At 44.5% G+C, this 13,497-nt stretch overlaps 1 protein-coding gene across 1 annotated transcript in view; it reads right to left on the bottom strand.

Annotated features, from left to right (window-relative positions):
• The window catches only part of XPO4 (exportin 4), a 517,538-nt gene that overhangs the window by 88,225 nt on the left and 415,816 nt on the right, over positions 1 to 13,497 (bottom strand). The gene's annotated exons all lie outside the window — the stretch shown is intronic.

Raw genomic sequence — 13,497 nt, 5'->3', positions numbered from 1 at the left:
CTATTAGTATTAGTTTGAGTTTGTTTTGACTCAATTTGTTTACTAGATATGGAAGGAGTGGGAGAGGGGGAAAAGCGTAAGCAAATATCCCTGACAAACTCATGCATAACGCATTGCCCTTGGAGTGAGTCTGTGGGTACCTGGATGCGAAGTTTTGGCATTTTGCGTTTTCTTTTGTTGCGAATAGGTCTATTTGCGGTGTTCCCCACTTTTGGAAGTAGGTTTGTAGTATCTGTGGATGAATCTCCCATTCGTGGATCTGTTGGTGATCTCAACAGATTGTCGGCCAACTGGTTTTGAATTCCTGGGATGTATTGCGCTTTTAGGCGAATGTGATTGTGAATCGCCCAATGCTAAATCTTCTGTGCCAAGAGACACAGTTGTGATGAGTGTGTGCCTCCCTGTTTAAGTAATACATTGTTGTCATGTTGTCTGTTTTGACAAGAATGTGTTTGTGGGCTATTAGCGGTTTATATGCTTTCAACGCTAGAAACACTGCTAGTAATTCTAGCTGATTTATGTGAAGTTGTTTCTGCTGAGTGTCCCATTGTCCCTGGATGCTGTGTTGGATGAGGTGTGCTCCCCACCCTACCATGGAAGCATCTGTTGTGATCACGTATTGTGGCACTGGGTCTTGGAAAGGCCGCCCTTGATTTAAATTTACAGGATTCCACCATTGTAGCGAGGTGTGTGTTTGGCGGTCTATCAACACTAGATCTTGTAGTTGACCCTGTGCTTGTGTCCATTGTGTTGCTAGGCACTGTTGCAAGGGCTGCATGTGTAATCTTGCGTTTGGGACAATGGCTATGCATGAGGACATCATGCCTAGTAGTTTCATCACTAATTTTACCTGATACTTCTGGTTTGGGTGCATACTTTGTATTATGTTTTGGAATGCTTGTACCCTTTGTGGACTTGGAGTGGCAATCCCTTTTTTTGTGTTGATTGTTGCTCCTAAGTATTGTTGTATTTGACACGGCTGTAGGTGTGATTTTTGGTAGTTTAGTGAGAATCCTAGTTTGTGAAGGGTTTCTATGACGTTTTTTGTGTGTTGAAAACACTGTTCTTGTGTGTTGGTTTTGATTAACCAATCGTCTAGATACGGGAACATGTGTATGTGCTGTCTTCTGATATGTGCCGCTACTACTGCAAGGCATTTTGTAAATACCCTTGGTGCTGTTGTTATTCCGAATGGTAACACTTTGAACTGGTAATGTACTCCTTGGATTACAAACCTTAAGTATTTCTTGTGTGAAGGATGTATGGGTATATGGAAGTACGCATCTTTGAGATCTAATGTCGTCATGTAGTCTTGTTGTTTGAGCAAGGGGATTACGTCTTGAAGTGTCACCATATGAAAGTGATTGGATTTGATGTAAAGATTTAGTGTTCTGAGATCTAATATGGGTCTTAGGGTTTTGTCCTTTTTGGGTATGAGAAAGTACAGGGAGTAAACCCCTGTTCCTTTCTGATGATTGGGTACTAGTTCTATTGCATCTTTTTGTAACAACGCTTGGACTTCTGGCTGTAATAGATCCATGTGTTGTTTGGACATGTTGTGTGTTTTTTTGGAGGCACATTTGGTGGTAATTGTAGGAATTCTATGCAATAGCCATGTTGGATGATGGCTAGGACCCACAAGTCCGTTGTTATTTCCTCCAATTTAAAAAAAAAATCTGTTAGTCTCCCCCCACTGGTGTTACGTGTTTGGGATTTGTGACACTGAAGTCACTGTTTGTTTTGAGGGGTCTTTGGACTTTGGAACTTCCCTCTAGTCTTAGGGAACTGTCCACCTCTGTATTGCCCCCGAAAGCCTCCTCTCTGATACTGGCTCTGGTATGTGGGCCTGGTTTGTGAGGTTGAGGGTTCTCTGGTTTGGCCCCGAAACCCCCCTCTAAATTGTGTCTTCCTAAAAGTGCCTCTGCTCTGTGGGGAGTAGAGCGCGCCCATGGCCTTGGCCGTATCTGTATCTTTTTTCAGCTTCTCGATAGCTGTGTCCACTTCCGGCCCAAACAACTGCTGTCCATTAAAAGGCATCTTAAGCACAGCCTGTTGGATTTCGGGCTTGAATCCTGAGGTGCGCAGCCATGCGTGTCTCCGAATTGTGACCGCTGTATTTACAGTTCTTGCAGCGGTGTCTGCCGCGTCCATTGCCGAACGTATCTGGTTATTTGAGATACTTTGGCCCTCTTCTACCACTTGATGTGCACGCTTTTGGAATTCTTTGGGCAGATGTTCGATAAAGTGTTGCATTTCATCCCAGTGGGCTCAGTCATATCTTGACAGCAAAGCCTGTGAATTCGCAATGCGCCATTAATTGGCTGCTTGTGCTGCCACTCTTTTTCCCGCTGCGTCGAACTTGCGACTTTCTTTGTCGGGTGGTGGTGCATCTCCGGAGGTGTGTGAATTCGCCCTTTTGCGTGCTGCGCCAACTACTGCTGAGTCCGGTGTCAGTTGCTGCGTGATGTACATAGGGTCTGTTGGTGGAGGCTTGTACATTTTCTCCACCCTAGGAGTGATGGCCCTGCCTTTTACGGGTTCTTGAAATACTTGCTTAGTGTGTTTCAACATTCCCGGTAACATCGGAAGACTCTGGTACTGACTATGTGTGGATGACAGAGTATTAAATAAAAAGTCATCTTCGATAGGTTAAGCATGCAGTGTCACGTTGTGAAAGGCAGCTGCTCTGGACACCACCTGTGTGTAAGCAGTACTGTCTTCAGGTGGTGATGGTCTTGCTGGGTAACAGTCAGGACTGTTATCTGACACAGGCACATCATAAAGATCCCATGCATCTGGGTCATCTTGGCTCATGCCTGTGTGCGTCGGAGACTGCACCATAGTTGGGCTAGCAATTGGTGATGATTGCGGTGAGCGTTGTGGTGATGGTGGCGGAGTTACTTGTTTTGCCACCTTTGTTTGTGGTTGTTTATCCTTATCTTGGAAAGCCAGTTTCCTTTTCATCCTTATAGGAGGGAGAGTTCTTGTCTTCCCTGTCTCCTTTTGGATATGGAGCGTTCTCTGTGTATAATCTGGCTCCCCTGCCTCTAGCTCTTGTCCTAATTTATGGCTTTTCATTTGTGTGGAAAGCCCTTGTTCCTCGGTGTATGAACTTGTTTTCAGCTGCAAAGCCAGATGTTTCAGTATCGAAACGTTTTCAACAGTCTTGTTCGGCTCTGAAGCCACTTTTTTGAGTTTCGGTGTTCCGATTTCTCGGTGCCGACTCATCTCGGTGCCGGTATCTCAGTGTCGAGATTGTTCTGAACCAGTGTCTCGGGCCGAGTCTTTTCTGTGCCGGTATCTCGACCGGAGTCGGATGACTTCGACACATGTGTGCCCTTTTTCGGTGCCGATGGACGGTCACCGATTTTTTGGGTTAAGCCATGGCCTGCCGGCTGTGGCGTCCCCGGGGCTTTGATGATTTTTCCGTGGGTTTTGGCCGGGGCTGTTTTACTCACGGTTTTCGGCCTCTGTTCTGTTTCGGCCTTGTCAGAGTCCGCAATGGAGAAGGTTGTTTCTTCCTCCAAGTCGTGGTGTCCTGACGGCGCCAACGCCATTTGAAGTCTTCTTGCTCTCTGGTCCCTCAGCGTTTTCCTCGACCGAAACGCTTGACAGGCCTCACAGGTATCCTCTTTGTGTTCGGGAGACAAACACAAATTACAGACCAAATGTTGATCTGTGTAAGGATACTTGTTGTGGCATTCGGGGCAGAAGCGGAATGGGGTCCGTTCCATTAGTCTTGTAGACGCACGTGGTCGGGCCGACCAGGCCCCGCCGGGGAATCGAAACCCCGAAGGGCCACTGGAGCTCTTCAAAATTCGGTGTCTATCTGCGTTAACTAACCCGATACCGAACGCAAACAATACCGTCAAATTTTCCGATATCTAACTAACTTTCCGAACCGAAATACGGAGCGAAGAGGAACACGTCCGAACCCGATGGCGGAAAGAAAACAATCTAAGATGGAGTCGACGCCCATGCGCAATGGAGCCGAAATGGGAGGAGTCCCTAGATCTCGTGACTCGAAAAGACTTCTTCGAAGAAAAACAACTTGTAACACTCCGAGCCCAACACTAGATGGCGGGATAGGCACAGCATTTGTATCTGCAGCTACACATGCCTTCGAACACACACACACACACATATATATATATATATATATATATATATGGAAAATGTCACTTACCCAGTGTACATCTGTTCGTGGCATTAGTCGCTGCAGATTCACATGCTGTGCACATCCCGCCATCTGGTGTTGGGCTCGGAGTGTTACAAGTTGTTTTTCTTCGAAGAAGTCTTTTCGAGTCACGAGATCGAGGGACTCCTCCCATTTCGGCTCCATTGCGCATGGGCGTCAACTCCATCTTAGATTGTTTTCCCCCGCAGAGGGTGAGGTAGGAGTTGTATATGCTAGTAATAGTGCCCATGCAATGGAGTGAATACGTATGTACATAATGTAGTTTAAAGTAATATATATATTCGATGGCGGAAAAAAAACTATCTAAGATGGAGTCGACGCCCATGCGCAATGGAACCGAAAGGGGAGGAGTCCCTCGGTCTTGTGACTCGAAAAGACTTCTTCGAAGAAAAACAACTTGTAACACTCCGAGCCCAACACCAGACGGCGGACTGTGCACAGTATGTGTATCTGCAGCTACACATGCCATCGAACATATATTTACAAAGATACAGATGTTCAAGATCAACTTCTAAACGGCTACAGGCTCCCAGGGAGGCGGGTGGGCGCATGTGAATCTGCAGCGACTAAAGCCACGAACAGATGTACACTGGGTAAGTGACATTTTCCGTTTGGTGGCATGGGTAGCTGCAGATACACATGCTGTGCATAGACTAGTAAGCAGTTATCTCCCCAAAAGCGGTGGTTCAGCCTGTAGGAGTTGAAGTTGTCTGAAACAATGTTCGTAGTACTGCTTGGCCTACTGTGGCTTGCTGTGTTGTTAGCACGTCTACACAGTAGTGTTTGGTAAATGTATGAGGCGTAGACCATGTAGCTGCCTTAAATATTTCTGTCATTGGAATATTTCCTAGAAAGGCCATTGTAGCACCTTTCTTTCTAGTTGAGTGTGCCTTTGGTGCAATAGGCAGTTCTCTTTTAGCTTTAAGATAATAGGTTTGAATGCACTTAACTATCCATCTAGCAATGCCTTGCTTAGAAATTGGATTTCCTGTATGAGGTTTTTGGAAAGCAATAAATAATTGTTTTGTTTTGCGAATTAGTTTTGTTCTGTCAATGTAGTACATTAACACTCTTTTGATGTCCAATGTATGTAGTGCTCTTTCAGCTACAGAGTCTGGCTGTGGGAAGAACACTGGTAATTCTACTGTTTGATTTAAGTGGAACGGTGATATGACTTTTGGTAAAAATTTAGGATTTGTTCGTAGAACTACTTTATGCTTGTGTATCTGAATAAATGGTTCTTGTATGGTAAATGCTTGAATCTCACTTACTCTTCTTAAAGATGTGATGGCAATTAAAAATTCAACTTTCCATGTTAAGTATTGCATTTCACAAGAGTGCATGGGCTCAAATGGTGGACCCATGAGTCGTGTTAAGACAATGTTGAGGTTCCACGAAGGAACTGGTGGTGTTCTTGGTGGTATAATTCTCTTTAGACCTTCCATAAATGCTTTTATGACTGGTATTCTAAATAGAGAAGTGGAGTGCGTAATTTGCAGGTAAGCTGAAATTGTTGTAAGATGTATTTTAATGGAAGAAAAAGCTAGCTTTGATTTTTGCAAATGTAGTAAGTATCCTACGATGTCTTTGGCAGATGCGTGTAAGGGTTGAATTTGATTATTGTGGCAGTAATAGACAAATCTTTTCCACTTATTTGCATAGCAATGTCTAGTGGTAGGTTTCCTAGCTTGTTTTATGACCTCCATACATTCCTGTGTAAGGTCTAAATTTCCGAACTCTAGGACTTCAGGAGCCAGATTGCTAGATTCAGCGATGCTGGATTTGGGTGTCTGATCTGTTGTTTGTGTTGCGTTAACAGATCTGGTATGTTTGGTAGTTTGACATGAGGCACTACTGAGAGGTCTAGTAGTGTTGTGTACCAAGGTTGCCTTGCGCATGTCAGTGCTATTAGTATGAGTTTGAGTTTGTTTTGACTCAGCTTGTTTACTAGATATGGAAGGAGTGGGAGAGGGGGAAAAGCGTAAGCAAATATCCCTGACCAACTCATCCATAACGCATTGCCCTGAGACTGATCTTGTGGGTACCTGGATGCGAAGTTTTGGCATTTTGCGTTTTCCTTTGTTGCAAATAGATCTATTTGTGGCGTTCCCCAACTCTGGAAGTATTCAGTATTTGGGGGTGAATCTCCCATTCGTGGATCTGTTGGTGATCCCGAGAAAGATTGTCCGCTAGCTGGTTCTGAATTCCTGGAATAAATTGTGCTATTAGGCGAATGTGGTTGTGAATCGCCCAATGCCATATTTTCTGTGCCAGGAGACACAACTGTGTTGAGTGTGTGCCTCCCTGTTTGTTTAGGTAATACATCGTTGTCATGTTGTCTGTTTTGACAAGAATGTGTTTGTAGCTTATTATGGGTTGAAATGTTTTCAGCGCTAGAAATACTGCCAATAGTTCTAAGTGATTTATGTGAAACTGTTTTTGGTGAGTGTCCCATTGTCCTTGGATGCTGTATTGATTGAGATGTGCTCCCCACCCTATCATGGAGGCATCTGTTGTTATTACGTATTGTGGCACTGGGTCTTGGAAAGGCCGCCCTTGGTTTAAATTTATACTGTTCCACCATTGAAGCGAGGTGTATGTTTGGCAGTCTACCAACACAAGATCTAGAATTTGACCCTGTGCCTGTGACCACTGTGATGCTAGGCACTGTTGTAAGGGCCGCATGTGCAACCTTGCGTTTGGGACAATGGCTATGCATGAGGACATCATGCCTAGGAGTTTCATCACCTTTTTGACTTGTATTTTTTGATTTGGGTACATGGCCTGTATTACATTGTGAAATGCCTGAACCCTTTGTGGACTTGGAGTGGCAATCCCTTTTGCTGTGTTGATTGTCGCCCCTAAGTATTGCTGTGTTTGACACGGCAGAAGGTGTGACTTTGTGTAGTTGATTGAGAAACCTAGTTTGTGTAGGGTTTCTATGACATACTTTGTGTATTGTGAACACCTTTCTAGAGTGTTGGTTTTGATTAACCAATCGTCTAGGTACGGGAACAAATGTATTTGCTGCCTCCTGATATGTGCAGCTACGACTGCTAGGCACTTTGTAAAAACTCTTGGCGCAGTTGTTATTCCGAATGGCAACACCTTGAATTGGTAATGTGTTCCTTTGAATACAAACCTTAAGTACTTTCTGTGTGAAGGATGTATCGGTATATGGAAATATGCATCCTTTAGGTCTAGTGTTGTCATGTAGTCTTGTTGTTTGAGTAGTGGGATTACGTTTTGTAATGTCACCATGTGAAAGTGATCTGATTTGATGTAGGTATTTAATGTTCGGAGATCTAATATAGGTCTCAGAGTCTTGTCTTTTTTGGGTATGAGAAAGTACAGAGAGTAAACTCCTGTTCCTTTCTGGTGTTCTGGTACTAATTCTATTGCTTCTTTTAGTAGTAATGCCTGAACGTCTAGTCCTAGAAGATCTATATGTTGTTTTGACATATTGTGTGTTTTCGGTGGCACGTTTGGAGGGAATTTGAGAAATTCTATGCAATAACCATGCTGGATAATTGCCAGTACCCAAGTGTCTGTTGTTATCTCCTCCCAATGTTTGTAAAATTGTCTTAGTCTCCCCACCACAGATGTTATGTGTTGGGGATGTGTGACTTGGAAGTCACTGTTTGTTTTGAGGGGTTTTGGAACTTCCCTCTATTTTTTGGGAATTGTGCCCCTCTATATTGCCCCCGAAAACTTCCCCGCTGGTATTGGCTTTGATAAGTGGGCCTTGCTTGTGAGGTTCTGGCCTCTGTAGGTTGACCTCGAAACCCTCCCCTAAATGGTGTTTTGCGAAATGTGCCTCTGTTTTGTGGGGAGTAGAGTGCGCCCATGGCTTTTGCGGTATCAGTATCTTTTTTGAGTTTTTCAATAGCAGTGTCGACTTCCGGCCCAAACAACTGCTGTTCATTAAAGGGCATATTCAGCACGGCTTGTTGTATTTCCGGCTTGAATCCTGACGTACGCAACCATGCGTGTCTCCTTATTTTTATTGCAGTATTTACTGTCCTTGCAGCTGTATCTGCTGCATCCATTGAAGACCGTATCTGATTATTAGAGATACTTTGTCCTTCTTCCACCACTTGTTGTGCTCTTTTTTGGAACTCCTTGGGTAAGTGTTCTATCAAATGTTGCATCTCATCCCAGTGAGCTCTGTCATATCTTGCCAAAAGCGCTTGTGAATTGGCAATGCGCCATATGTTTGCTGCTTGTGCTGCAACCCTTTTGCCCGCAGCATCAAATTTGCGACTCTCTTTGTCTGGAGGTGGTGCGTCTCCCGAGGTATGAGAGTTTGCTCTCTTACGAGCTGCCCGACAACTACTGAGTCTGGAGTTAACTGCGTTGTAATATAAACAGGATCTGTTGGCGGTGGCTTGTACTTTTTCTCCACCCTTGGAGTTATGGCTCGGCCTTTAACCGGATCCTGAAAGATTTGTTTTGAATGTTTTAGCATTCCTGGGAGCATAGGTAGTCTTTGGTACTGGCTATGAGTGGAGGTTAGCGTGTTAAACAAGAAGTCCTCCTCAATTGGTTCTGAATGCAAGGTGACGTTATGGAAAGCAGCTGCCCTTGCGATCACCTGTGTGTAAGATGTACTGTCTTCAGGAGGGGACGGCCTGGTAGGGTAAGAGTCTGGGCTGTTGTCCGATACTGGAGCATCGTAAAGGTCCCATGCATCGGGATCATCTTGACTCATGGCAGTATGAGTCGGGGAGTGCATCAGTGGAGGAGTTGCTACTGGTGATGTGTGCACTGATGGTGGTGGAGAAGGTGGTGGAGTTGTTTTCTTTGCCACCTTTGCCTGTGGCTCCTTGTCCTTTTCTTGAAAGGCAAGTTTTATTTTTATTTTAATTGGAGGAAGAGTGGTTATCTTCCCTGTGTCTTGATGAATGTGGAGCCTCCTTTGAGTATAGTCTGGCTCTACAGCTTGAAGTTCCTCTCCAAATCTGTTTTTGCATTTGGGAGGCCAATCCTTGTTCCTCTGTATAGGAACCTGTTTTCGGCTCCGAGGCTGGATGTTTTGGAACCGAAACTTTTTCGGAGGTCTTTTTAGGCTCCGAAGAAACCTTTGCAATTTTCGGCGTGGTGGTGTCTCGGTGCCAAATTTGTTCGGTGCCGCTGCCGAAATTTCGCAGAGCCGATGTCTCGGGTCCGAGATTGTTGTGTGGCGGTATCTCGACCGGAGTCGGATGACTTCGACACCAGCGTGCCCTTTTTCGGTGCCTTGGCTCGGTCACCGCTTGTTTGGGTTAAGCCATGGCCTGTTGGCGGTGGCGTCCCCTGGGCTTTTGTTGACTTCTCGTGAGTCTTATGTTTTGACGTCTTACTCACGGTTTTCGGCGTTTCTTCGACCTCGAGCTCTTCCGAGTCCGATTCGTGGATAGAGAAAGCTTCCTCTTCTTCCTCGAAACGCTCTTGTTCTGTCGGCGTCGACGCCATCTGCAGTCTTCTGGCTCTTCGGTCTCTTAACGTCTTTCTGGACCGAAACGCTCGACAGGCCTCACAAGTATCTTCCTTGTACTCTGGGGACAAGCACAAGTTACAGACCAGATGCTGATCCGTATACAGATACTTGTTATGGCATTTTGGACAGAAGCGGAATGGGGTCCGTTCCATCAGCCTTGAATTCACACGTGGCCGAGCCGACCAGGCCCAGACGGGGGATCGAAAAAACCCCGAAGGGCCACCGGAACTCTTCTAAATTCGGTGTCGATCTGTTGTAACTAACCCGATACCGAACGCAAACAATACCGACGTTTTTTCCGAGATTCTAACTAACTTTCCGACCCGAAACACGGAGCGAAAAGGAACACGTCCGAACCCGATGGTGAAAAAAAAAAAAATCTAAGATGGAGTCGACGCCCATGCGCAATGGAGTCGAAATGGGCTCGGTCTCGTGACTCGAAAAGACTTCTTCGAAGAAAAACAACTTGTAACACTCCGAGCCCAACACCAGATGGCGGGATGTGCACAGCATGTGTATCTGCAGCTACACATGCCATCGAACATATATATACACACACACACACACACACACTACTGGCAGTCGCCAGTAGGTAGATTTAGGATCAGATGTTTCCATAGAAAAGCATTTTTTGACTTCTCTTTGGCAACATTTGACGAATCTTCACGAAACTGTAAAAAAAATGTGTACTGGTGATACTTGTTGCGCACAGAAAGTTTTGGGGTGATCCGTCAAGCAGGGGCCGAGAAAAAGGATGTGTCAAAAAAGTTGTGTTTCCCATGGGACCTTTAGATATTACTAGAGCCTGACCCACTGGACAGAATTACACCAAATTTGGCAGAAAGCTAGGTTTTAGTTTACAGAAAGGCTTGCTACTGCTCGAATAACCAGGTCTTGAAGGGTTTCCTGAAGGTCAGGAAAGGTCAGGAGGTCCTGGGTCAGTTATAGGTGGATGGGGATGGAGTTCCAGGTTTTGGCGGCGAGTTGTGAAAAGGATCTGCCGCCGGCTGTAGTTCGGTGGATGCAAGGGACGATGGCGAGGGCACAGAGTTTAAAAAAAACAAAAAAACCCACAGAAATTCACTTTAACCCCTTTGCTGCCAGGCCTTTTCCCCCGCAGGTGCCAGGCATTTTTTTTGGCTATTTGGGGCAGTTTGCGCTTAGGCCATCATAACGTTTTGTCCACATAAACTACCCACACCAAATTTGCGTCTTTTTTTCCCAACATCCTAGGGATTCTAGAGGTACCCAGAGTTTGAGGGTTTCCATGAAGGAGACCAAGAAATTAGCCAAAATACAGCAAAAATGTTGTTTAAAAAAAAAAGAAAAAGGGAATTAAGGGCTACAGAAGAAGGCTTGTGTTTTTTCACCCGAAAATGGCATCAACAAAGCGTTTGTGGTGCTAAATTCACCATCTTCCCAGCTTTCAGGAACAGGCAGACTTGAATGAGAAAACCACATTTTTCAACACAATTTTGGCATTTTACTGGGACATACCCCATTTTTACTAGAATTTGTGCTTTTAGCCCCCTTCCAGTTAGTGACAGAAATGGGTGTGAAACCAATGCTTGATCCCGTAAAGCAAAACACTTCTGAAAAGCAGACAAAATTCTGAATTCAGCAAGGGGTCATTTGTGTATATCCTACAAGGTTTTCCTACAGAAATAAACAACTGAAATAAAAACAAATATTTAAATTGAGGTAAAAAAAAGCAATTTTTCTCCACGTTTTACTCTAACTTTTTTCTGAGATGTCAGATTTTTTAAAGCAATATACCGTTACGTCTGCTGGACGCTTCTGGTTGCGGGGATATATAGGGCTTGTAGGTTCATCAAGAACCCTAGGTACCCAGAGCCAATAAATGAGCTGCATTTTGCAATGGGTTTTCATTGTATATCGGGTATACAGCAATTCATTTGCTGAAATATAAAGAGTGAAAAATAGGTATCAAGGAAACCTTTGTATTTCCAAAATGGGCACAAGATAAGGTGTTGAGAAGCAGTGGTTATTTGCACATCTCTGAATTCCGGGTGCCTATACTAGCATGTGAATTACAGGGCATTTCTCGAATAGACGTCTTTTTTACACACTGTCTTACTTTTGGAAGGAAAAAATGTAGAGAAAGACAAGGGGCAGTAACACTTGATTTGCTATTCTGTGTTCCCCAAAGTCTACCGATAAAAATGGTACCTCACTTGCGTGGGTAGTCCTAATGCCCGCAACAGGAAATGCAACATGGACACATCACATTTTCCCAAAGAAAACAGAGCTGTGTTTTGCAAAGTGCCTAGCTGGGGATTTTGGCCTCAGCTCAGCTAGCACCTAGGGAAACCTACTAAACCTATACATTTTTGAAAACTAGACACCTTGGGGAATCCAAGATGGTGTGACTTGTGGGGCATTTACAAGGATCTGTTACCCAGAATCCTTTGCAAAGCTCAAAATGTGCCTCACATTTCGGTGACAGAAAGTTCTGGAATCTGAAAGGAGCAACTAATTTCCTTCCACCAAACGTTCACCCAAGTCTCCTGATACAAATGGTACCTCACTTGTGTGGGTTGGCCTACTGCCCGCAAAAGGGAATGCCCCAAAACTCTATCTGGACACATCAAAATTATAAAATACAAAAAAAAAAAAAAAAAAAAAATGATTTTGCAGGGGTTGGGGGTGGGGGAGGAGGAGGGTAGGAGAGAACCTGCGTTTTTGGCCCTGGGCTCAGCAGCCATATAGGGAAACCTACCAAACCCAAACATTTCTGAAAACTAGACACCTGAGGGAGTCCAGGGAGGTGTGACTTGCGTGGATCCCCCAGTGTTTTCTTACCTAGATCCTCAGCAAAGCTCAAATTTAGTTTATTTCCTACCACCCAACGTTCCCCTCTGTCTGTCGATAAAAATGATACCACACTTGTGTAGGTGGGCTAAGTGCCTGTGACAGGGAAGAGCCAAAAACATGTTGAATTTGAGGGGGAACCAAAGGGGATCTAAAAGGGCAGTTTGCAAAAAAAAACATTTGTAGGCGGACAAGTGGGGCAGAATTTTTATCGGTATGGATGCGACAATGCTGGGTGGTAGGAATGTTTGTGTATTCCTGCAGATTCTGGGAGGTTCCATCACAAAAATGTGGGAAAAATGAGTGATTTACAGCAAAATTGGAAGTTTACAGGGCACTGTAGGTAAGAAAATGGTGCAGGGTGCATGTGAAGCACACCACCCTAGACTCACCCAGATGTTTAGTTTTCAGATGTGTCTAGGTCTAGTGGATTATTCGACATGGCAGCATCCCAAAGTCCAAAAAGTGCAGCCCACGCCATTCCAAGTGGGATGATTTTGAGAGTTAGCCAAGCTCTCATGGCCCAAATGAGAAACTAAAACCCAAAATAATCAAATGTCATCTTGCTTGCCATGGGATAACATATTTTAGTGTGCAGGGGAGAGGTGAAAGACTGTTACCCCCCTCAGTTGTGGTGGGATACATAACCATGCCCATACTGGTTGGTAGCCACCAGCTCACAATTATTTTTTATTTTTTTCTAATTCCCTGGCATCTAGTACGCTTTTACAAAAAAATAAAACATCTGTTTTAGATTACCATCCTGTTCTTTAAAATGAAAAGGCGACTTTCTGATAGTGTTCAATTGAGTGACAGCAGTACATTTACTGTATCAATAATTCTGCCCTGAGTGTGTGGCCGGAGAAGCATAAACCAGTATGGATGCCTTATGTTCACCTAGGTTCAGTAATCTCCTGTGGCTGGTCTAAAAAAGCAGTTGGATTGATTTGTAAGCCACAGTCAGCATCGACTATCATAGCCTTAGCTA

Source organism: Pleurodeles waltl, chromosome 8 (genome assembly GCF_031143425.1).
Source record: "Pleurodeles waltl isolate 20211129_DDA chromosome 8, aPleWal1.hap1.20221129, whole genome shotgun sequence".
Taxonomy (NCBI): domain Eukaryota; kingdom Metazoa; phylum Chordata; class Amphibia; order Caudata; family Salamandridae; genus Pleurodeles; species Pleurodeles waltl.
This window is presented reverse-complemented; position numbering and strand designations above follow the sequence as displayed.